This window comes from Podarcis muralis, chromosome 10 (assembly GCF_964188315.1).
Source record: "Podarcis muralis chromosome 10, rPodMur119.hap1.1, whole genome shotgun sequence".
Lineage (NCBI taxonomy): Eukaryota > Metazoa > Chordata > Lepidosauria > Squamata > Lacertidae > Podarcis > Podarcis muralis.
The window spans coordinates 77,382,800-77,408,614 of NC_135664.1; the positions used below are offsets into that span (position 1 = coordinate 77,382,800).

The 25,815-nt window shown below is 49.2% G+C and overlaps 1 long non-coding RNA gene and 1 pseudogene across 2 annotated transcripts in view; both read left to right on the forward strand.

The window, feature by feature from the left end:
• LOC114605713 (uncharacterized) overlaps window positions 1–16,847 on the forward strand; it is a 33,621-nt pseudogene extending 16,774 nt beyond the window's left edge. The window contains exon 6 of the transcript XR_013394492.1: window positions 13,400–16,847. The product of XR_013394492.1 is annotated as an uncharacterized LOC114605713 (transcript). The remainder of the gene's footprint in view (window positions 1–13,399) is intronic.
• On the forward strand, window positions 9,478–13,058 carry LOC144329057 (uncharacterized). Its single transcript, XR_013394490.1, has 3 exons — window positions 9,478–9,769; window positions 10,638–10,810; window positions 12,045–13,058. It is a non-coding gene; the product is annotated as an uncharacterized LOC144329057 (long non-coding RNA).
• Window positions 16,848–25,815: the final 8,968 nt, after the last annotated feature.

The window sequence follows — 25,815 nt, forward strand, 5'->3', positions numbered from 1 at the left end:
TTATTAGATACAAAAACAAAATACCTATCTAAGATATATAATTTATTGCTGGAATGGCATACGAGAGATGAACAAGTGAAATCTGTCATGATTGAATGGGCCAGGGATGTGGGGCACAATATCATGATGGTGGATTGGGAGAAATTGTGGAAAAAGGAATTGGAAGAAACAAGATTTACCAACTATCGAAGAATGGCAGATGAAGATGATGGACTATATGGAATTTGCCAAACTGACCGGGAGACTCTGAGACCAGAGAGAAGAGATGGTGGAAGAAGATTGGAAGAAGCTTAAGGAATATTTGAAAAAATATGTTAATATTTAAATCTTAGAATAGCTTTGGAAGTGGATATAGGCTGTAGGGTTAGAAGTAGAAGATAGTGTATTTTAAAATAATATTATTTGTAAGCGATAAAATGTGAAGTTAATTTAAGTGTGATAAAAAAGATGGTTAGAAACTATGATATATGTAAACTGCTAAAGAAGTGAAATGAAAATCAGATAGGTGGGACTCGGGGAAGCCCACCTAACAATGTTTAGAGAAATAAGGATAAGAGAATAATCTGTTTGTGTTGTTTGTTTTTCTGTTTGTGTTCTTTATTTGTGTTATAAAATGAATAATTTTTTTTGAAAAAAAGAAGAAAGCTTTTCTTCGTGAAGCCCCTGCAGATGCCGAGTTCCTGACTTCCCTCCCAGGCGACAGGAAGCAAAAGACACACATCCTTTGCCCTGTGTCCTTCCAGCCTCTTTCCTCCCTTGCTCCCTTCTGACGGTCTGTGTCTGCCTGACTTAGATATCCTGCGTGCTGTATTTTTTTTACTGCTGAAACTGGATTTGTTCTCAGGAGCAAAGTTTTGTGCCTCACTGGGGACCCAGTGAGAACTGTATGCTTTGAAAGCTCAGTAAACTATTACTGAAGAAGTCCTGCTGCCTCTGTGTGCGTTTTTGACCTCAGCGTGGGAATTGCTCTACACGTGGCCCCTACCCCGCTGATACTTAGCTCATGCCCTGGAGTTGCTCTACTCAAGCATGCAAGACGGTGCGTCTGCGTGTGACTGTGGTTTTTTGCACTGTTATGGAAATGACAAGTGGGACCCACATCTTTAAAGTTGTTAAAATAAAAAAATTCCTTCCAGTAGCACCTTAAAGACCAACTAAGTTAGTTCTTGGTATGAGCTTTCGTGTGCATGCACACTTCTTCAGATACAAGGAATTAAAGTTGTTGCAATGTTACAAATCATCAAACCTTTATTGGCATCACTTACAAACATTCAGAATAAGTAGGCCAGTGCGATGTCGTCACCATTTCAACAGTACAGTCATTTGCCAAAGGGAAGAAGAGGCAAGCAATCTATTTCATCTCTCCAGCAAGGGCAGGATCCTGTAGTGTACTTTGGCGACAAAAAATCAAATAGAGGTGTTATGTAGTGTAGTTTCACCCTGGGCCAACAGGGGGATACTGTATATAGTTTTCACTCAGGTCTGTAGATAGTTTTCACTCAGGTCCGCGCCAGTTATTTTAGGCGGGAACTCTGGGCTGTTGTGGTTACAATGTTGACAGCCGGCTGCCTATAAATACAGGCCGGCTGAGCTGTTCGCAGTCAGTTCTATTCCAGCTTACCATAATAAAGAGCTACTTGAAGAAATCACTGTGCCGGCTGCTATGTCAACCCACGACTTAACACTGGCGACGAAGGTGGGATGGATGGACATCAGAGCACAGCCAGATGCGGCCAGCCTCTGAACTGAGCTGAATCACTGAGCTGAATCACAGAGCGAAATCACTGAGCGAAATCACTGGGCAGAACCAGTTCAGAGCTGACTGTTCTGGCTAGAGCACTGTGTTCCATCCATCGCCCTTCACACCGGCATCGGAATCATGGCTTCACTTGTGCCTCTACCGCCGTTTGCCCCAGCCTCTGAATCATGGGACTCCTACCTCGCTCGGTTCGACTGCTACCTCCAAGCCAACGAGCTGACAGCAGTATCAAAGGAACGGAAGCGGGGCCTATTCCTCAGCCTCTGTGGGCCTGAGGTGTTTGAGACGGCCCGAGCGTTGGTTGCGCCTGAAGCAGTCTAGGCAACACCATGGGACACGATCCAAGAGAAGCTCCACAACCACTACGCACCAAAGCCATCCAAGATTGCTGCCCGCCATGCGTTCTACCACCGGAACCAGGCAGAGGGGGAGTCAATCAACAACTACACCACCGCCCTGCGACAGGCTGCAATGCACTGTGAGTTCCGCGACTTAGACGATGCCCTGATGGATCGAATCGTCTGCGGGGTCCGGGACATCCATCTGCAACGGCGTCTCCTAGCCAAGCCAGACCTCACGCTACAGAAAGCCATTGAGGAGGCTGTGGCCTCAGAAGCTGCTGAACGCTCCGCCCAGGAGATCCGCAAGTCCAGCAGCCCGCGTCTTGCTAGGGAGCCAGTTCCGGTGCATCATGAAGAGGCCAGCAGTGAGGAGGCATCCTCCAGTGAAGACGATGACGTGCACCAGACAAAGCGGGAGCGCAGGAAGTTCCAACAGAAGTCCAAGGGCCAACCGGAATGTGCTGGCTGCAGAGGCAACCATTCCCGTGCCAAGTGTCGATTCAGAGACGCCATCTGTAGGAGGTGTTCCAGAAGGGGCCACATCGCTAAGGTCTGCCGATCGGCTCCGTCTGACACCCCCCCTTCATCGACTCGCAAGTCCAAGTCTTCACTCCAGTCTGCCAAGGAAAGTTGTTTCGCTCTCACCAACTGCCGCTGCCCGTCTGGAACCACGATTGGCCAAACCGACTCGCCTACGCGACGCAAGCTGAACGTCACGGTGCTCATTGAAGGAGCTCCATGTGACATGGAGATCGACACCGGGTCTGCCCTGTCCATCGTGTCATGGAGCACCATCAAAAGACTGGTACCCAGAGTGTCCAAAAGGCAACTCGACTCTCACCGCGTACACCTGAGAGACTACCAGGGAAACGACATTCCCGTGGTAGGCGTTGGCCGGTTCCGGATCGCCCAAGGAGTTTTGGAGCCGGTTGACCACGCAAAGTGGGAAACCCCCATCGTCACGCCTGTCAAGCCAGATGGGTCGGTGAGAATCTGCGCTGACTACAAGTGCACGATCAACAAGGCACTTCAGCAGCACGCTTATCCGGTTCCTGTTGTCCAACACCTGCTGCATTCCCTGGGTGAGGGTAAGGTCTTCGCTAAGCTGGACCTTGCCCAAGCCTATCAACAACTGCCAGTCGATGATGCCACTACTGAAGCCCAGACGATCGTCACCCACCGGGGGGCATTCCGTTGCCGCCGGTTGCAGTTCGGGGTGAGTGTGGCTCCTGGCATCTTCCAAAGCCTTATGGAGCGTCTCCTGCAAGGGCTTCCGGGCGTGGTACCATATTTTGATGACGTCTTGGTGTCTGCAGACTCACACCAGCAGCTGTTCGAGCGCCTCCGTGCCGTGCTGACCAGGTTCCAGGAGGCCGGGCTCAAGGTAAAGAGGGAGAAGTGCCAGATCGCCGTTCCACAGGTAGAGTTCCTGGGCTATCTTATCGATGCCTCCGGTCTTCATCCAACCACATCCAAGATCCGCGCTATCCAGCAGGCCCCCACTCCAAAGAACAAAACGGAGTTGCAGGCGTTCCTGGGGCTGCTGAACTTTTATAACATGTTCCTGCCCCACAAAGCCACAGTGGCTGAGCCTCTTCACCGACTCCTTAGCACTAAGACGCCTTGGGCCTGGGGTCATCGGGAGACGGCGGCCTTCAACGCGGTCAAGGCTCTCCTTTCTTCAGAAAGTGTGCTGGTACAGTACAGTGAATCCAGGCCGCTGGTCCTTGCCTGCGACGCCTCACCTTTTGGCATCGGGGCTGTCCTTAGTCACCGTTTTCCAGATGGAAGAGAAGCACCGCTCGCCTACTTTTCCAGGACACTATCTCCGACGGAACGGAATTACAGCCAGCTCGACAAGGAGGCATTGGCACTTGTGGCTGGAGTGAAGAGGTTCCATGAATACCTCTATGGCAGGACTTTTGACCTCATCACTGACCACAAGCCACTCCTGGGCCTCCTCGCCCGGGGAAATCGATGGGCCATGCCGACACCCTCAGCCGTTGCCCTCTTCCAGCATTTGTGGAAGACCCGGCTCCAGCTTCATCGCTCCTTCTGATTGAGGATCTTCCGGCAGCGCCTGTATCGGCTGCCACTGTGGCCTCCGCATCTGCCCAGGATCGCACCATCAGCCGGGTGCTCAACTGGGTGTGGAGGGGGTGGCCACAAGGGCCCTTTGCATCGGAGTTCCAGCCCTTCGCAACCAGACAACATGAACTCTCAGCTCATCGCGGCTGTCTGCTGTGGGGAGACCGCGTCGTGATTCCCCAGGGACTCCGTCAGCGCGTCCTGGAGGCTCTGCACGTTGGCCACCCGGGAATCGTCAAAATGAAGGCGTTGGCTCGGTGTTACGTCTGGTGGCCTAATATGGACGATGCCATCACTGCCTGGGTGTCCGCCTGTCAAGCGTGCCAGGAGTCGAGGCCTGCACCACCGGCAGCTAAGGGACACACCTGGGAGACGCCAAAGACACCCTGGTCGAGGGTGCACATCGATCTGGCTGGCCCCTTTCACGGCCGGACCTTTATGGTAGTGGTGGACGCCTATTCCAAATGGCTGGAGGTCGCCCTGATGCCCTCCACCACTACCGAAGCTGTCATCCGGGTGCTGCGAGGCCTGTTTGCAACGCATGGGTGTCCTGATGTCCTTGTCTCTGACAACGGACCGCAGTTCACGTCAGGCACGTTTGAGCGGTATCTTTTGGGACTGGGCATCCGCCATGCCCTAACAGCACCCTTTCATCCATCCAGCAACGGGCAAGCGGAAAGAATGGTGTGCTCGACAAAAGAGGCACTGGCGCGCCTGGACCGGGGAGACTGGCATGAGCGGGTCGCCGAATACTTGTTCGCGCAACACATCACCCCTCATGCGGCCACAGGGAGGAGTCCTGCGGAACTGCTTATGGGCCGCCGCCTCAGGTCACCGCTCGACCGGCTACACCCAGACTTTGCCATGGCTGAACCCCCAGGCTGTGCCAACGCACCACGGTCATTTGTCCCAGGAAACCAGGTCTTTGCCCGGAACTATGTGGGGGACATCCCTTGGGTGCCAGCCACAGTAGTGGGAGTCACTGGACCTCGCTCGTACCAGGTGGCACTCGAAGACGGACGTTTGTGGCGACGGCACATAGACCAGCTTAGGCGCAGGGTTGGGGACTTGGACACTACTGAGGTGCCCCCAACTGCGCTTGCGGCTCCAGAAGAGACACGTACAGATGGCGAGGCCCCACCTACACCTCCCTCGCAAACTGCCAGCGTGGAGCCGAACCAAGCCGTTTCAGAACAGACTCAGACCACTCCACTTGCGGAGGCTCCACTCACAGCAGCGGATCCAGGGGAGTTGGTTCCAACGCCACCTAGGGTCGCACCACAGCCTCAGCGAGAACTGTGTGGCCCTCCGGACTTGGCTACCAGTCCCCGGCGGTCTGGCAGAGTTTCCAAGCGCCCAACTCATTTAAAGGACTATGTTGTTGGACAATTATCACTGTTGGTCTAAGTATGGGAAATGTAACCGATATGCTTTTGTGCCTAATTGAACCATTACGCGTAGTGCTGTATATAAGGAAACCATTACGATGGTAACTAACGCCTTATCTCGGTGGGGAGGGGTGTTATGTAGTGTAGTTTCACCCTGGGCCAACAGGGGGATACTGTATATAGTTTTCACTCAGGTCTGTAGATAGTTTTCACTCAGGTCCGCGCCAGTTATTTTAGGCGGGAACTCTGGGCTGTTGTGGTTACAATGTTGACAGCCGGCTGCCTATAAATACAGGCCGGCTGAGCTGTTCGCAGTCAGTTCTATTCCAGCTTACCATAATAAAGAGCTACTTGAAGAGATCGCTGTGCCGGCTGCTATGTCAACCCACGACTTAACAAGAGGAACTTAGCTACTGTCTTGGGGAGCTCCTGGTCTCTCCCCTGGAATAAGAAGCTTACCACCTCCTTCTCTGGTTTCCATGTTGGAATGCATAGGTGGTCTAAAAATTATTGGCAAATAACATCATAGATTTTGCATTTAAGGGCCATGTGAGCTAGAGTTTCCACCAGGTGGGCATCGCATGGGCAGATCCTATCTCCTTCTGCCAAACCCACAAACCTGCCCCAAAGGAGGTTAGAAGGATTAGACTTGAACCTAGGCAGAGAAAAAGCCCTTTTTTCTTGCGGGTTAAACAAAAATTGTAAATAATTAAGGTTAAATTCCTGCACCCTAGAGAGTCGAAAATAAAGAGGGGACCATGTTTTTTCCGCAGCTGAGATTAGTTCCTGGAGATCTATGTCCCACAGCCTAGTTTTTAACATAGCCTTGGCTACTGGGGAAGCCATGATGATAATGTTGCAAATATTATGCCTGAATGTATCCATTCGACTTGACAGCTCAGGGAAGATACCTAGCTTTATAAATGTGTAGAAAATCCATACTTTAAGTGACTCTCCTCATTCCAACGCCATTTTGCTCCTTATAGAAAGGGGAATTTGGGCTCCACCTCCCTCCGTGAACCAAGAAGCAGAAAATCAGATCGGCAGTGTCAAGCGCTCGTCCTACACTCGAGTAGGATCCTGGTAGAGACACATGCCCGACTGGCATGTTCTCTCCCTCCTGGTCATTCGTTCGGGAGCTTCAAAAGCTTCACAGCAACTGATGCCAACAGACACCGGCACACTTAGGGATCTGCAGAGTGTTTGCAGTTTGCGTAACAGAGCTCAGCAACTCAGCATTTTGGCTAATCTACTTTATTTACATATAAACACACACGGAGCACTGCAACACGGCTCCCTCTCTCTCTAGCATCAGACAGCAAAGAGAGAGAACAAAGGACAATAGTCTCACTTCAGGAACATAGTCTCCATCACTTCCCACTGTGGAGTCAAAACATACACCATCATGTGATAGACAAAAATACCATGACTGCAATCACGGAGCTGGAATTCTAACAGGCAGCAGGAACAGGGCATCCCGCCATAATCCCCCAAGCGTAAGAGCAGAGACACGGACCCCCATCCAGGGAGTGACCAGGGGAAACAATGGACATCTGCAGAGGCAGTTGAGCAAGCCAGGTGTTCTGGAAGCCCATCTCCAGACCAGTCCTGAGGGCAAGGAGATGTCAAGAGTTTTATTGTTCTTCCGGTGATGGGGAGTTAAGAGGTGTTGGGAAAGGGGCCTGATAAAGAGACCTAATGTTGGACTTGTGTCACCCTTGTAGACCCCTCCCCCTTTGTGACATGCTAGTGATGTAGTGATGATGTCTCAGTGATGCTGCTCCAAGTGTATTCTGGGATATTGTGGGAAGTTTTAAAAGAGGGGGGTCACCCCTTACTCGGGGTTCTTACTCCTGTGGGGACCTGTTGCACAACAATAAGGATCATGGTCTACTGACCGCTGTTTTGCTGGAGCTTCCTTCTTCTACTGACCACACGGACCCGTGGGGGAGCAGCACCCCGACGAGCTCGGCTGTTGAGTCGTCTCTCACCCCAGAATTTTTCATTACCAATAATGATCTTTTAAAATGTTTATATTTTTTGTTGTCTGCAACACTCCAAAAAAAAATTCACCATCTTTTCTATCCCCAGCTCTGCTATCTGTCTCTACTCATTTTTCTTCTGTTGTCTCATATTTTTACCAACAATTTATTTCAATTTTTATTCAATTTAACACCTGCGACTTGGCCAAATTGATTAATCTTGTTGAACACCGTTGGTATACTTTCCAGTGGGCTTCTACCATTATTACCAGGTTGTTTGCAAATGCCTTAAGTTCATATGATCTTCATCCCACTGTAATAATTAATAATTATTATTATTATTATTATTATTATTATTATTATTATTTGTATCCCACCCTCCCTGGCCAAAGCCGGGCTCAGAGTGGCTAACAACAGGTAAAAATAGCCCAGTGTACAGAAAATTGCACAGTCAATTAATTAAAGTACATTCTAGAATCAATTCAGAATCAAATTAATGGCAACCATCGGGTTAGGGTTCTATGAAGATTACAGAGGGGGGGGGGGGTCGGACTGTGCTTTGGCGAAAGGCCAGGCAGAACAGCTCCGTCTTGCAGGCCCTGCAAAAAGATATATTGGTGATGCTGTGAGAACTGAATTCCCCGATATGGTGGGAAAGTTTTAAATGTCAATGTCGCCCCCTGCTCTGGGATCACTCGCTGTTGTTGAACCTGTTGCACAACAATAAAGAATCTCAGTCTACTGACTGCTGTTTTGCTCCAAATTGCTTCGCTGGAATTTCCTTCTTTTACGGACCGCACGGACCCGCAGCGGACTCGGACCCTGATGAGCTGAGCTGTTGAGTAGACCAGTGTTTCCCAACCTTGTGCCTCCAGCTGTTTTTGGACTACAATTCCCATCATCCCTTGCCACTGGTCTTGCTAGTCAGGGATGATGGGAGTTGTAGTTCAAAAACAGCTGGAGGCACAAGGTTGGGAAACACTGGAGTAGACTCTCATACCAGAATTTTCCTTATCAAAACCTTTCTGCAAATGGCCTTTGCAACACAACTCCCTGGATGGTTACAAAGTAGACACATTTGCCTCTTTGCAACAGATGCTTTCGCTTAGCCCCGTTTCCTCAATGAATCCTCCCATTTCTTGATGAAATAGAACTTCTGCCAGGAAAACCTGAGCTGAAACAGAACAGAGAGCAAAACAGCAGCCCTGTCTGACCCCCCCCCCCGTCAGCCTCCAGACTCCCCCAGTCACGTGGCAGGAGGTTCTTCCTGAGCTCCCCCCCCCATCAGTGATGATCCAGATATGATCCACTGAGGATCCACATTGTAGCAGGAACCCCCCCCCATCATTCTGTTTGTACAAAGTTCACACACACACTACATACGCCACATTTCTGTTATAAATTCATAGAAAATCAACCATACATCGGATTTGCACTGTTCCATTTTTATTTTACTCCATATGACAAGAACTAACAAAGGGGGGTCAGCCATAATCCCTTCACTGTCTCAGCACATCTGCAGGAGCCCTGCCCAGATGATCCCAGACAGAAGACAATCAAGATCAGTATGATCCAAGCAGACTGGTCCAAAGAACAGATCTCTAGGCCTGAATGAAAGGGGTCTGCGGTGATGGATTCTGGAGTCAAGAAATCCTCCCTTTCCAGTGATCTCTCAGGCTGGCCAGGAAAAGGCAGCGAGCAGGAATCCTCAGGCATCCCGACGGACAGACAGACCTGTCATGTTGCCAAAACACGAACTCGGAGTCTGATCTGATTTCCATGCAGAACTCATTTTGTGACTTCGCTGTTGGATTGTCGGGATCAGGCCTTCCCCCCTTTATTGATCCCCAGAAGGAAGACGGGGGGGGATTTCTACTCCTCCTCCTCCCCCACCCGCTCAACACTTTCCCTCCCCTCCCGGCACATCCTTCTCTCATCCCGCCCACACAATCCCAAATCACCCCCCCCAAATACATGGCTCCTCCTCTTCCTCCTCCTCCAATCCGGCTTCTGCTCCGGTAATGCGGGGGGGAAGCCCCCCTCCCACCCTGCCTGCTTCTCCCGGAAGTGGAGCTTCCACTCCGGATTGCTGCTCTGCCCCGTAGCTCGGGGGGGGGGGCGCTTTCGGAAAGGGGAGGAGGATGGGAAGAGGAGGATCCCCGCCCAACGTGGATGTTGCAGGAAAGGAGAATCGGGAGCGAGGACAAAAAGGTAAAGGGGTCGCGAGTGGGGGGGGAGAGGGGAGAAAAGGACCCAGAGACCCCCGCCAGCTCCCCCAAGCGCCTGCACGCGTGCTGCGAAGGGGCGGAGATGGGGCGCCCACCCACGAGGACTCCCTGGGGCGCGGAGAAGCGGGCCAGGAAAGGGTTAAGGGGTGCGGGAGGCGCCTGGATAGAGACCCCCCTGTCCCTCCCCGGCTCATCTTGGGGGGGGCATTAGGGACGGAGAGATGGGTGAGCCAAGGAAGCCTCTGGATGCAGGGGAGACTCCGGGAGAAAGAGAGGGGGTCAATGACGTGGGGGGGGGGGCGGGAGGAAGGGCAGCATTGGCGAGGGTGAGAGAGCTAGGCAGACCAGTCTTTGGGGACACGTCTCCATCGTGGCTTCCTTGGGGATTCTCTGGAGGGGCCGCCTTGGCTTCTCCCTCCCGCCCAGCAATCGACACCCCCCTTCAAGGCGACCAGAGAGGGATCCCTGGAAAGTGGGGGTCCTGTCCCCCCATCTTTCCATCCTGCAACATCCATCCTCTTCCCATCCCATAAGCTCCTGCCCTGTCCAGACGCAGCCCTTCTGCCCAGTCCAACCTCTGGTCCCCTGGAGAGGAGAGGAAATCCCCAGAGGAAGAGGGGAGGGGGGAGGCCTCCTCAGAAGCGGCTCTTTCTTTCCACAATCCCACCCAGGAAGCAGCCAGAAACCTTTTCCTCTCTCTCAGGCTTCCATCTTTATTGTCTTTTCCGCTGAGGATGAGGATAATGTACACCTGTCCTCAGAAACAGGGGTGCAGAGTCCATGGAATGGCTCTCAGGCTTGATACAGAAGTTGCACCTCCAAAGCATTTCTGTTCCTCTTATTCTTCGTAGGCAATGTCAGAGTGACTGACAAGCTGAGATACAATCCTTCATCATCCGATGACAGCGACTGCATGAATCTTCCCAGTCAAAGGACCCATTTTCATGATAGACAGTGCCTGCGGCTGGAGGCTCTACACACCGGGTTTGCCTGTGGAGGCCAGAGACTGCCAGTATTAGCACAGGTGAGGTGTGTGACCTCCCCAAATTTACAGAATGTATATGAATGAGAGTTTGTGGGTGGGATTATAATTTACGGCAACCCTGTGATTTTCTCCACCCATAATATTTCATAAGCTAATTTAGCAGTAAAAATTCCAAAATAACTACAAAAAATCTGTTCTTAACCTGGAGCACCACTTTAGCTAATGGGGCCTCCTGCTGCCGCTGTGCGATTTCTGTTCTCATCCTGAAGCAAAGTTCTTAACAAATGGTACTATTTCTGGGTTAGCAGAGTCTGTAAGCTGAAGCGCCTGTAACCCGAGGTACCACTCTAGGCGTTATAGTATTCTTCTTTTCGCACAGCCGCTCTGGGCAACTTACAGTACATATAGGTAAAGGTAAAGGGACCCCTGACCATTAGGTCCAGTTGTGGCCGACTCTGGGGTTGCGGCGCTCATCTCGCTTTACTGGCCGAGGGAGCCGGCATACAGCTTCCGGGTCATGTGGCCAGCAGGACTAAGCCGCTTCTGGCGAACCAGAGCAGCGCACAGAAATGCCGTTTACCTTCCCACCAGAGCAGTACCTATTTATCTACTTGCACTTTGACATGCTTTCAAACTGCTAGGATGGCAGGAGCAACGGGAGCTCACGCCGTTGCGGGGATTCGAACCGCCGACCTCCTGATCGGCAAGCCCTAGGCTCTGTGGTTTAACCCACAAAGCCACCCGCGTCCCTACAGTACATATACATGACAGTAAAACATCAAATATTAAAAACCTGTCTTCTACAGCTGTCTTCTACAGCTGTCTTCTAAATGTCATATGGTTGCCTGTCTCCTTGCCCTCTGAAGGGAGGGCATTCCATGGGGCAGGAGGCCCTCTGCCTGGTTCCCTGGAACTTCACTTCTAACAGCAAGGGAACCAGCAGAAGACCCTCGGAGGAGGACCTCCCTGTCCTGACTGAGCGATGGGCGTGAAGATGCTCCTTCAGGTCCACACGGCCAAGGCAGGGGCCAAAACAGCACTCAAGTAAGCAACAGCCAAGCAGAGTAGAGTAATATCAGAATAGGAAGTGGGAGCAGGCGCATTTCAATACTGTAATTCATATATAATTCAATGTCAGAGTAACCCTGGGACTAGATAACAAGACTCCAGGTGGACGTGCCCCACCTGCCCTTCACTTTCCTCTTCCGCACGGGCAGAATCTGCCTTCTGGACTGTGGGATTCACGGTTGTTCTCCTCCTCTCCATCCACCAGGGCTTGACTTCAGGTGCAGCAGAATTCCCCAGCCCCCCAAGGATTTGAGACCCATCAGCTTTCCACACCTGGTTTAGCGGGCCGGTTGAAGCCGTTGCTTGAAGCCCTGTTGCCTGCTGACAGCTTCTGGAAGCCACAGGTGAGAGCTGAGTGCAGGGTGGGGACCAAGGGTGGAAAAATGACCCCAGAAGGTGCAGGACATGTCCAGGAACTACTGCTGCCCAACACCCCATGACATCTAAATTCAGATAGGTAGCCGTGTTGGTTGGACATATTTGAAATACAAAATTAAAAAATTCTCCAGCTCTCCTTTCCATATATCACAACTGGGAAAACCATAGCTTGAACTATACGGACCTTTGTTGGCAGAGACCTTAAAATGTCTCTGCTTTATAAGATGCTGTCTAGGTTTCTCATTGCTTTTCTCCCATGACCCTAAGGTTCTACTGGAATATTTTTGTTACTTTTTTACTTCAACTGCATCAGACCAATATGGCTACCTACCATTAAGTACAGTTATCTCCCTGCCCTGAATATCCTGCCTTTCAGTGCCAGATTAGGATAGTCCTCTGTCAGAAGACAAGCACAGGATCAGGCAGCACATCATCATTATAAAGAACCATTGGGGTGGGTGTTTCCGTCTGGGATTCCCATTTGCCATCTGCTTTCCTTCTGCTTCTCCTGCTCTCTCCATGCAATGTGAGGCATTTAGACAGAGGTCCATCTCCAAGAACAGGAGCTTCCCTGAGCACCCATTCTTTGGACCCCAAGCACCAAGCCTTGTCACTAGTTCTCTGACTGACCCAGACCACAGTCCCTGGAAGAGATGAAGGCCTGGGTCTCCCAAAATAGTCCATATGGACCTCCTGAGGTCAGTGGGTCTGTGCAGGTGATTCATGAAGAACTAGAGGTGGAAATGGGGGCAACCACTTGATTTGAAAGGCAGTCTCAGAGGACAACGGTATTCCAAGATCATGCTGTGTTATTAAAGATGATTGAGGATTATGAAAGGTTGCTGATGCATTGCTACCATTTGACACCTTACCATTTTCATTTCCTAAAAATTGTGAACATGGGGAGGACATGGGAGAATGTGGGAGATGTTGAAATAAGAGAAGGTGCTAATGGCGGTTGATGTGTCCTTTTTTTCCTGTGTTCTCTTTCCTGAAACCCAAAAAGGATTTCCTTTTTGCCCACTCTGAAAAAGGTGATGGAGAAGACAGAATTGCAGGGGACAAGGCACCTTTCGTTTCATTAGGAATAGCCATTAAAATGTGTGAAATGTGGAATCTGCTTCACTGAATGAGCACACAGTTCACATCAAGGAACACAAAAAGGAAAGAACCCATTTAAAGGTATGGAGTGCGGAAAGAGCTTTAGTGATAGTGGAAACCTTAGGAAACATCAACGGACTCACACAGCGGAGAAACCATTTAAATGCATGGAGTGTGGAAAGAGCTTCAGTCAGAGTGGAGACCTTAGGAAACATCAACGGACTCACACAGGGGAGAAACCATTTAAATGCATGGAGTGTGGAAAGAGCTTCAGTCAGAGTGGAGACCTTAGACAACATCAACGGACTCACACAGGGGAGAAACCATATAAATGTATGGAGTGTGGAAAGAGATTCCGTTTTAGTAGAAGCCTGAGAAGACATCAACAGGCTCACATCGGTATGAAACGATTTAAATGTATGGATTGTGGAAAGAGCTTCAATCGGAGTGCACACCTTAGATCACATCAAGGGACTCACACAGGGGATCACCCACTTAAAGGTATGGAGTGCAGAAAGAGCTTCTGTTTGAATGCAAAACTTAGAATACACCAGCGGGCTCACAGAGAGAGAAAATGTTTTACCTGCAAGGAATGTGGGAAGAACTTCAGTCAGAGTGGAACCCTCAATATACATCAACGGACACACACAGGGGAGAAACCATATAAATGTATTGAGTGTGGAAAGATCTTTAGTGATAGTGGAAGCCTTAGAAGACATCAACGGACTCACACAGGGGAGAAACCATTTAAATGCATGGAGTGTGGAAAGAGTTTTAGTGATAGTGGAAGCCTTAGATCACATCAACGGACTCACACAGGGGAGAAACCATTTAAATGCATGGAGTGTGGAAAGGACTTCAGTCAGAGTGGACACCTTAAAAAACATCAACAGACTCACACAGGGATGAAACCATATAAATGTATAGAATGTGGAAATAGCTTCAGTCAGAATGCAGACCTTAAAAAACATCAACAGACTCACACAGGGGAGAAACCATATGAATGTATGGAGTGTGGAAAGAGCTTTAATGATAATGGAAGCCTTAGAAGACATCAACGGACACACACAGGGGAGAAACCATATAAATGTATTGAGTGTGGAAAGAGCTTTAGTGATAGTGGAAGCCTTAGAATACATCAACGGACTCACACAGGGGAGAAACCGTTTCAATGTATGCTGTGTGGAAAGAGCTTCAGTCGGAGTACAAACCTTAGATCACATCAATGGACTCACAGGGGAGAAACCATTTAAATGCATGGAGTGTGGAAAGAGTTTTAGTGATAGTGGAAGCCTTAGATCACATCAACGGACTCACACAGGGGAGAAACCATATGAATGTATGGAGTGTGGAAAGAGCTTCAGTCAGAGTGCAAACCTTAGATCACATCAACGGAGACACACAGGGGAGAAACCATTTAAATGCATGGAGTGTGGAAAGGACTTCAGTCAGAGTGGAACACTTAAAAAACATTAACAGACTCATACAGGGGAGAAACCATATAAATGTATGGAGTGAGGAAAGACCTTTGGTGATAATGGAAAACTTAGAACACATCAACGGACACACACAGGGGAGAAACCATTTCAATGTATGGAGTGTGAAAAGAGTTTTAGTAATAGTGGATGTTTTAGGAAACATCAACAGACACACACAGGGGAGAAAGCATTTTAATGTATGGAGTACAGTAAATACTTCACTCAGAGTGGAAATCTTAGAAAACATCAGCAGATACACAGGGGAGAAACCATTCAAAGGTATGGAGTGTGGAAGGAGCTTCAGTCAGAGTGGAACCCTTGATTTTTGTCAACAAACTCACCCAAAAGACAAACCATATAAATATCAGGAAAGTAGATAGAGGTTCACTCTTAGTGGAAGTTCAAAATCAACAGACTTATGGACAGGAAGAACTTTAAGAGTTGAAACCCTTCAAACCATCAACAAACTCAGAGGGGAGAAGCAGTTTAAATGAAAAGACTGCAAAAGATGTTTTATTTATAATAGAGTGATCAAGGAACATCTAGGGACTCTCACATGGGAGAACCCATTTAGATGTATGGAGTGTGGGACTTCTTCCTCTCAGAGTCCACTCTGAGCAATGAACTCAGTAGGAAATCATTCCTAAAAGCATGAGGTATATGTGAAGTTCTGGTGTTTGTATGTAAAACATTATAATAATGAAATAAGGCAACATCTCACAATGGTGAGTATAATTTTAGATGAAAGCACCTTTGGTTTTTGCACCAAACTCTGTCACCCCCCCCCCACCGCATGATCTCCAAGTACTGCTTCTTCACCAGAACGTCATCGCTGCCTCCTGCCCTGCGCGTTCTGAAGAAAACTTGAAATACTGAAATTGAATGGGAGATTTTCCCCGAAGCCTAATTTCAAGAGAGCAAAGGAGGGGTTGCAGGTACCAGGGAAGTCTCCCGGGGGGCCCACCTTCACTCATGAACCCTGGGACAATTTACTGCCATCAGCAAACTTTGCTCCCTCCCTCCTAAGTCTAGATCATTTATGAACAAGTTGAAAAGCCACAGGTCCCAATACTGATCTTGAGGGGACTCCGCTTTCTGCTCCTCTCCATTCAGAGATCTGTCCGTTTACTCTCTTGGTGTTTCAGAAGGAGGGCTGCCTCCAACTGGGGAGGCGCATTTCTTCTATGGGCGCATTTCCGGGGTCCCCACGGTGCCCCCCAGCCTGGCTCCACTCGACCAGGGCAGCTGCATTTTGTTTCGCTGCAGGTGAGCCTGCTCCCTGCAATGTGGGGTCTTAAAGGAACTTCATGGGGGGGGGGGAATCAGCGAGAAGGAGCTTCTGGATCCTGTGCAGCCCCCTCCCCGCCTGCTCCCTTCAGGGTTCCTGAGCCCCTCCCTTTTTCATTTCAAGGATTGGGGGTCCCGCAGAGCCCTCAGGGCACCTAAGCATCGGGGGGGAGCTATTTTTTTTTCCTGAGGGCAGGAGTCACAATCCTGGCACACTGCAGGATGTCTGGGTTTTAGGTATGGGGGTGAGGCTCAGGTGGAAAAGAGCTGATAGGGGAAATATCCTGGGGTGTGGATTTTATTTTATTTTTAATCATTTTTATTGATTTTCCAAAAAAAATCTTGAGTGTTCACTGGAAGGACAGATCCTGAAGCTGAGGCTCCCAAGACTTTGGCCACCTCATGAGAAGAGAAGACTCCCTGGAAAAGACCCTGATGTTGGGAAAGATGGAGGGCAGAAGGAGAAGGGGACGACAGAGGACAAGATGGTTGGACAGTGATCTCGAAGTTACCAGCATGAGTTTGACCAAACTGCGGGAGGTAGTGGAAGACGGGAGGGCCTGGCATGCTCTGGTCCAGGGGTCACAAAGAGGCGGACACGACTAAACAACTCAACAACAAATATCGAGATGTGGAAAAATGGAAACAAAATGTGGAAAATATGGAAAGCACAAGGAGAAGCAGAACTAAGATGTGGAGATCTGCTCCAGAGATCCAGACCGTGGGGAGCCCCAAGAAATTAATAAATACAATTTGGACTATTATTTGATCTTTTTTATTTTATTTTTTTAATTGAAGTATTATGATTGGGTATTTAATTGGGGTGTGGATATTTAATTGAGGCAAACCAAAGCGGTGACGGTGGGGGCAGGCTGCCCCAGTGCCCACGCTTTGCCACCTCGCTCTCAGCTAGAGGAGGCAGGCAGGGAAGAAGACGGGGCGGAACGGAGGCAGGCGAGCCAACAAGTGAGGGGGCAGAGTTGGCTGCTGGGGGGGGGTGCACTTGAGCTGCTGCCTCTGGAGTTGCTCTGTCTGTCAGGTTGCCCTCCTGTGCCCCCCCCTCCCAAGCAGGGCTCCTGTGCCTTGTTTGTCGTAATTGAAAGCAGGAGCTGAAGATTTCGCAAGTGGTAAACTATGAGATAAAATAAGAAACGCCTAGAAGTAACAGATGAGGCTAAGAGATAGAGATAGACCAATAATAATGATTATTATGGATTACAATTGGAAGAAAGGATAAGAAGTTTGTAATGAAAGAGGATATTGATGCTAAATATGTGTTATGATGGGAACTGCTCATCAGATGGGAATCTGATGAAATTCAGATTGGAAGGTGTCAAGGAAGTCTTCTAGCAATGTAAATATACCAGGGAATAAGAAGGGGGGGAAATATTCTTTTATCTTTTGCATTTTTATTGTTGTTAAGTTTTTATGTTGTGTTAAATCTAATGTTTTTTTATAATAATTTTTATTAAGAATTTTACATTACAAAAAAAAAAAAAAAACAGGGGGGAAAAATCCAACAAAAGTTGTTAAAAACAATCAATCTTTCCATCTCCTTATTTTTCATTTACTTGTTTCTCGGACCTCCTCATACCACCCTTTTTTGTATTCCAAATCAAATTATTAATTCAACAATTTCTTTCCCTCTTTTTGTTACCCAGATCTTATTCTTAAATTATTACAATCTTAGATTTTTACTTATATAAACCCATTTTTTCATATTCTTTTAACCCATCACAGCTAGAAACCACTTAGTTCCAATCCAACATTATTCTAAAATTCCTTAATTTTACAATATCTCTGTAAATAGTCTTTAAATTTCTTCCAATCTTCCTCCACTGACTCTTCTCCCTGGTCTCGAATCCTGCCGGTCATTTCCGCCAATTCCATATAGTCCATCACCTTCATCTGCCATTCTTCCAAAGTGGGTAGATCTTGTGTCTTCCAATATTTTGCAATAAGTATTCTTCCTGCTGTTGTGGCATACATAAAGAAAGTTCTATCCTTCTTTAACACCGATTGGTCAACTATGCCCAGGAGAAAGGCCTCTGGTTTCTTCAGAAGGGTATATTTAAATACCTTTTTCAATTCATTCTATATCATCTCCCAGAAAGCCTTAATTCTTGGGCACGTCCACCAAAGGTGAAAAAATGTGCCTTCATTTTCCTTACATTTCCAACATTTATTATCGGGCAAATGATACCACCTGTAAATCATTTTCATAATATTCTCTCTTAGGGCATTACATGCCATGAATTTCATACCGGTGTTCCACAACTGTTCCCAGTCTGCAAACATGATATTATGTCCAACATCTTGTGCCCATTTTATCATAGCAGATTTAACCGTTTCCTCCTGAGTGTTCCATTTCAACAGCAAATTATACATTCCTGACAAATTCTTTGTTTTGGGTTCTAACAATTCTGTTTCTAATTTTGATTTTTCCACCAGGAAGCCAATTTTCTTGTCCAAATTATATGCCTCCATTATCTGATAGTAATGGAGCCAATCTCGCACTTTATTCTTTAATTTCTCAAAACTCTGCAATATGGGAATATGAAATTCTGTGAAGAAGCTCGCTGGTACAATTCATGGGAACAAACCAACTTCATATGAAACGTGAATAGGGCGCTGTCTTTGCTCTGTAATCTTTTGACTCAGGCATGGTTCCACGCCACTTTCCCCCAAAACAATGATTTCTTTCTGAGGTCTCAGGTGATCCCAACTGGAGATGAGAATGTTGTGTGAGATGCACATGAGGAAGCTTCTCTGGTGATGCCTCAATCTCAGGGGTTTTGTTTTTCAAGCTCAGAATCTTAACTACTGAGCCTTGGAAGAAGTACGCTTGCAAATGATTATTGGGTAGTGAAGGTGTGGGGTGTGAAATTGCATTGCAGTCAAATGCAACATTCCTACAATGCACATGCTGGGGAATGCTTGTGTCACTCAGGAGAAGACTTGCTAGTTCCTCCTGAGCTGGGACAGACTTCCTCTGCATGGCACTTCATGTAGGTGTGGCCTGTTCTTGGACAGAGGAGCACACGGCCTCCATGTTCTGCTCTTCTTCTTCTCCTTTTTGTGTTCCTACAAGGTAGGAAGAAGTGACTGCTCAGTTGCAGTCACTTGAGATTATTTCCCTTATGGAATAGTTCATGTCGATATATATAGAGTTATGTAACTTAAGTCTGCCTTCAGGGATCTTATCGTGAACTGGATGATTGTAAGTCAACTAGTTTTATGTTAACTTTAATCAGATAGTTGTGTCTATTCTTTTAGGAGGGATATAAAAAGGGATCTTACCAGGAATCCTAAATAGTGAGGCTCAGACGAGCCTGCAACTAGCTAACTGCTGTGTGATTTCAAAGAGGGATTGTTTAACAACTCTGCTAAGTTATAGAACTTGCCAACGCAAGTTAGGAAGGATATCATAAAAGAATGTATCCTCTCCTGCCTCCCTAAACATTCCCACAGAAAGAGCCTGGGGTAGAATGTCACCTCCCTTGGAGCGAGCGACCAGCAGGGATGCCTCTGAGCTGCCTCCGTGTGTTATGCTCAGCCCACCGTTCCCCATACAGACATCTCTGGCAATGTTTGCTGACGAGGGCTTACTGCCCGTGCTGCCTTGTTTAGAATAGGATGGGGGGCAGTCCCCTGACAACTCACAGGGCTGTTTTCAGGATCTGGAGGGCAAGGACTGATGATGCAGTGTAGCAGTCAAAGTGTGAGATGTGAGTCAAACTCCTCTTCCTGCAACCTCAACTCTTCCTATCCATGGGGATTATAACACTGGACAGCCTTGCAGGGCCGTTGTTTAGATTACTGAGATAATATGTGTTATATTTTGTAATGCTTTAAATGTGCTACATAAATGGTAAAGTATTCTTAAGTAAAGCTGAGTATTGGTTGGTGCAAAGTGCAAGGACCGAGAGGCAGAGTCAATAGAAGAAGACGAAATCCAACGAGTAATAAAAGAATCAAAAACTGTGGAGGCCCCAGGACCGGATGGATTTCCGGCAAAATATGATAAAAAACCTAAATCAAACCCTGATTGCACCCTTGAAAGAAGTACTGAACAGCATTTTAAGGAAGGGAGAAGTACCTGGCAGGTCAGACTCAGAGGGAGGAGAGGAGGGGGCCAGGAGACCCAGAGGAGGCCGGCTGCTGAAGCATCCAGGGAGACTCCCCCTCCTGCTGCGACCAGCTCCCCTCTCCCCTGGTCTCCTAGAGCACACAGAGAAACCCGGTTCAGACCCCATGAGCCTGTACATATGAAGGGGGGTGTCCCAACATGCATCACTTTGATCTCATTGACAATGAACTGTCATTACTGCCCATCCACCCCGTTTGGAGAGCTCTGTTTGGAGCTCCTTGCAATCTCTCTTTGTTTGAACTGTGGGGTGTGAAACACAGAGCAGTCAAATACAACATTCCTAGAGTGGACATAAAAGGGGATGTCTGGACCAGCCAGTCAGAACTTCTTGTTTCCTCCTGGGCTGGGACAAACTTCCTCTACATGTGACCAGAGGTGGGGATGACGTCACCTGTGCAGGTAACAAAAGAGCACAGGGGAGGCAGCCATCTCTCTCTCTGTGACTCCATTCCTCGAAGCAGCAACATCTCCTTAGCCTGAGATGCTCTCTTGGCTTCAAGAGAGGACAAATGAACTATCTCCTTATGGGATAGATTCCAGGTGTGTATATTTTGTAACCTAAGTCTGCCTTCTGGGATCCTTCTGTGAACAGAATGTGAGTAAACTCTTTTATATACTTTTATTTTTTAAAAAAGTATTTTTATTAGCAATTCAACAGCATATCCAAACATATCATATTCATTATTTACCGCCTTCCCCCCTCCCCTCCCCCAAAGACTTCCCTCAGCTCTGCTTCCAATTATCAGCACAGGTTCTAATAAGTGTCCACCCACCATGAGGCAGAATTTCATTAGTGCCCCACAAGCTTCCTGCGCTTTAAGTTTTGCAGCCTCCAGGTGCCCCTTCCAGAAAAGTGTCTCAGTGAAAGGGACTCCCAGGGATCCGAAGGAGTGTACTTGGTCCAGATTGAACCAGGTTATTCATTACTCCAAACTTTGGACTTCTCTCTGTCCGCTGGGAGAGGCTGTCCTACCCCTTCTGCAGGGCAACTTCCTTCCCTCTGCTCCAGTGTGAGGGCAGCACACATAGCTCAAAGCCCCCTCTTAAATCCCATCAACTATAAAATGCAACCACTATCAAATACTTGACAAACTACCAGTGTGGTGTAGTGGTTAAGAGCAGTGGACTCGTAATCTGGTGAACCGGGTTTGATTCCCTGCTCCTCCACCTGCAGCTGCTGGGTGACCTTGGGCCAGTCACACTTCTCTGAAGTCTCTCAGCCCCACTCACCTCACAGAGTGTTTGTTGTGGGGGAGGAAGAGAAAGGAGAATGTTAGCCACTTTGAGACTCCTTAAAGGGAGTGAAAGGCGGGATATCAAATCCAAACTCTTCATCTTAAAAAGCAGAGACATCACCTTGCCAACAAAGGTCTGTATAGCTAAAGCTCTGGTTTTCCCAGTAGTGATGTATGGAAGGGAGAGCTGGACCATAAAGAAGGCTGATCGCCGAAGAATTGATGCTTTTGAATTCTGGTGCTGGAGGAGACTCTTGAGAGTCCCATGGACTGCAAGAAGATCCAACCTCTCCATTCTTAGGGAAATCAGCCCTGAGTGCTCACTGGAAGGACAGATCCTGAAGCTGAGGCTCCAAAACTTTGGCCACCTCAGGAGAAGAGAAGACTCCCTGGAAAAGACCCTGATGCTGGGAAAGATGGAGGGCACAAGGAGAAGGGGACGACAGAGGACGAGATGGTGGGACAGTGTTCTCGAAGCTACCAGCATGAGTTTGACCAAACTGTGGGAGGCAGTGGAAGACGGGAGTGCCTGGTGTGCTCAGGTCCAGGGGGTCACGAAGAGTCGGACACGACTAAACAACAACAACATCATCATGTACTTTAAAAATCAGCACCTAGACCGTTTCAGTAAATGCCTGGGGGCCTAAAACAGATGTGAATGAGCAGTGCAAATCAGAGCGCATTGTGTGTGTGCAACTTGCAAGAGGGCAGAGGGACAGAATCTCTGCTTCACACCCCTCTCTGCTCTCCTCCTCTCATAGAATCATAGAGTTGGAAGAGACCACAAGGGCCATTGAGTCCAACCCCCTGCCAAGCAGGAAACACCATCAGAGCACTCCTAACATATGGTTGTCAAGCCTCTGCTCTCTTCGACTTCCCACATTAATGGGGGAAAGGCTACAGGTCCACCTCATAGGGATGTTGTAAAGACAGCAGAGTTGGTTTTTATGAAGTGCTTTGTACTCTCCGAGTGTCCTCTAGTTTATCTCCCCATGTTGAGCCCCCACGGCCTTTGCTCAGAGGGGCTTTGGCCCTGCCCACCCATCCCTGGGCCACCTTCCCGTTTCATTCAAGGTGCACGGCTAGGAGATGGATCTTCCGCCAAACTCCCCTTTATTCCTGTTGCCACCACAGAGAACTCTTCAACACTTCACCCCAAACATAACAAAGGAGGAAGTGTGCATCGATTCATTAAACTGATTTATTTAAAAAATAGACATAAACATGTGGTTTCAAATGTTCTCATTTCTTTTCTTTTTCTTTTGAAACTTTGCTACAGCTGCAACGACGGGGATTATAATGCTCTCTCTCTACCCAACCCTGCTCCACAATTGCCACCACTGTCCCATTCCATTCCACCCTCCAATGGTTGCAGCCAACCATCTTGGCTGCAAGTCCCAGAAGATGGGCTCTCTCCTTAGAGACCTTTTCCACCTAGCCTGGGAGGGCAGAGCCTGGATTGACTCCAGCTGCAAAAGCTGAGGCTGCTGAACAGACTCTTGAATTTGGGGGTTTTGGGGGAGGGGTTGTTGCTGTTGCTGTTTTGTTTTTATATTTTAGATCTTGTGATTTATGTGGAAATTGATCCGTTCAATTGCTCAATCCCAGCATTCCAAACTACCCCATCACCATCTAGCATTTCCTAAAATTTACTCCTCTACTGTAATTACCATTATTATATTAATGTCATTGATACATGCGTATAAAACTTTAAATACAAACACCAAGACATTGCACTGAAACTTTCGGGAAATACGAATGCATGCACTTTCCAAGAGTCTCATTCGAGAGCCAGTGGGGTGCAGTGCTTAAGAGTTTTGGACTAGGAACTGGGAGACCTGGGTTCAAATCTCCACTCAGTCACTGGGTGATGGCTTCACAGCCCAACCTACCTCACAGGGTTGTTGTCAGGATTAAATGATGAGGGGGAGAATGACTTAAGACTGCCCAGGAAGACTCCCTGAGTGAGTGCTTGAGGGCCCTGCTCCTTCCTGCCACTTACCATCTGGCCCAGGGCGGGGCCTGACAGGCCTCATAAGGACTGCGTGCGGCTTGCGGCCTGCTGCCCAGGAAGACTCCCTGAGTGAGTGCTTGAGGGCCCTGCTCCTTCCTGCCACTTACCATCTGGCCTGGGGGGGGCCTGGGGCCTCATAAGGACTGCGTGCGGCTTGCGGCCTGCTGCCCAGGAAGAGTCCCTGAGTGAGTGCTTGAGGGCCCTGCTCCTTCCTGCCACTTACCATCTGGCCTGGGGCGGGGCCTGGGGCCTCATAAGGACTGCGTGCGGCTTGCGGCCTGCTGCCCAGGAAGAGTCCCTGAGTGAGTGCTTGAGGGCCCTGCTCCTTCCTGCCACTTACCATCTGGCCTGGGGCGGGGCCTGGGGCCTCATAAGGACTGCGTGCGGCTTGCGGCCTGCTGCCCAGGAAGACTCCCTGAGTGAGTGCTTGAGGGCCCTGCTCCTTCCTGCCACTTACCATCTGGCCCAGGGCGGGGCCTGACAGGCCTCATAAGGACTGCGTGCGGCTTGCGGCCTGCTGCCCAGGAAGACTCCCTGAGTGAGTGCTTGAGGGCCCTGCTCCTTCCTGCCACTTACCATCTGGCCTGGGGGGGGCCTGGGGCCTCATAAGGACTGCGTGCGGCTTGCGGCCTGCTGCCCAGGAAGAGTCCCTGAGTGAGTGCTTGAGGGCCCTGCTCCTTCCTGCCACTTACCATCTGGCCTGGGGCGGGGCCTGGGGCCTCATAAGGACTGCGTGCGGCTTGCGGCCTGCTGCCCAGGAAGACTCCCTGAGTGAGTGCTTGAGGGCCCTGCTCCTTCCTGCCACTTACCATCTGGCCTGGGGCGGGGCCTGGGGCCTCATAAGGACTGCGTGCGGCTTGCGGCCTGCTGCCCAGGAAGACTCCCTGAGTGAGTGCTTGAGGGCCCTGCTCCTTCCTGCCACTTACCATCTGGCCCGGGGCGGGGCCTGGGGCCTCATAAGGACTGCGTGCGGCTTGCGGCCTGCTGCCCAGGAAGACTCCCTGAGTGAGTGCTTGAGGGCCCTGCTCCTTCCTGCCACTCACCATCTGGCCCAGGGCGGGGCCTGAAGGACTCACAGGGACTGCTGCGTTCTGCTGCCCAGGAGGACTCTCCTGTGTGAGTGTCTGAGGGCCCTGCTCCTTCCTGCCACTCACCATCTGGCCCAGGGCGGGGCCTGAAGGACTCACAGGGACTGCTGCGTTCTGCTGCCCAGGAAGACTCCCTGAGTGAGTGCTTGAGGGCCCTGCTCCTTCCTGCCACTTACCATCTGGCCCAGGGCGGGGCCTGACAGGCCTCACCAGGACAGTTGTTACTGCCGGAGAAGCACAGAGTGTTTTTAAAATGTGTTTTTTTTGTTTGTTTTTTAATTCTTTGGATTTTTTGTATGTGCGGGGTGGGGGTGGGATGGATGTTGGTTGGGCTTGGGGAATTTTTTTTATTATTATTTTGATGTTTTTGTAATTTTTACATTTTTCGTTTGTATTGTTTTATTGGTTTTGGTTGTTTGTTTAAGGTGTTATTTTGTTTTTAGGGGGAGGGTTCAGGGCTGCCGGGGAGTGGGCCCCAGCCCATAAAATGGCTGGGGCATGTTCCACAGGGGAGGATGCACTGGGACAACCGATCTCAGTGATCACGGGTAGGAGGAGGAGTTACGCTAAGACCAGACCATGTCATTACAGAGGAGGCAGGTTTAGTCGTTGTCTGAGGACTATCCCTGCCTCCGGGTCTGGTCCTGACCGGATGGATACTAGAATCAGCAAGGGATACCCACATGACCTGAAGGTGCTGCTGTGCAATGCCAGGTCAATGATTCATAAGACCACTGCCATCCATGACTTGATCATGGATGGAGGATTTGACCTGGCATGTATAACAGAGACCTGGTTGGATGAAGCAGATGGGCCTGTCCTTGCCGCTGCTTGTCCACCAGGTAACTCTTACGCACAGCAACCCAGGTCATGTGGGCGGGGAGGGGGGGTTGCAGTGATTTTTAGGAAGTCATTAGTTTGCACCAGGCGTCCTGTTGGGAAGACCCAGTTTTCTGAGTGCATGTTCTGGAAGTTGGGCAATAGGGGCAGTACAGGATTCCTTTTGGTGTACCGACCTCCCCGCTGCACCAAGGATTCCCTGTCCGAGCTGCTTCAGGTCGTGGCGGATGTTCTCCTGGAGACACCTAGCTTGGTCGTCCTAGGGGATTTTAACATCCATGCCGACACAACCTTACAAGGGGCCGCTCGGGACTTCGTGGAAAGCATGGCCTCCATGGGGCTGTCCCTGAATAAGTCTGGCCCAACCCATAGCCACGGACATGCCTTAGACCTGGTGTTTACCTC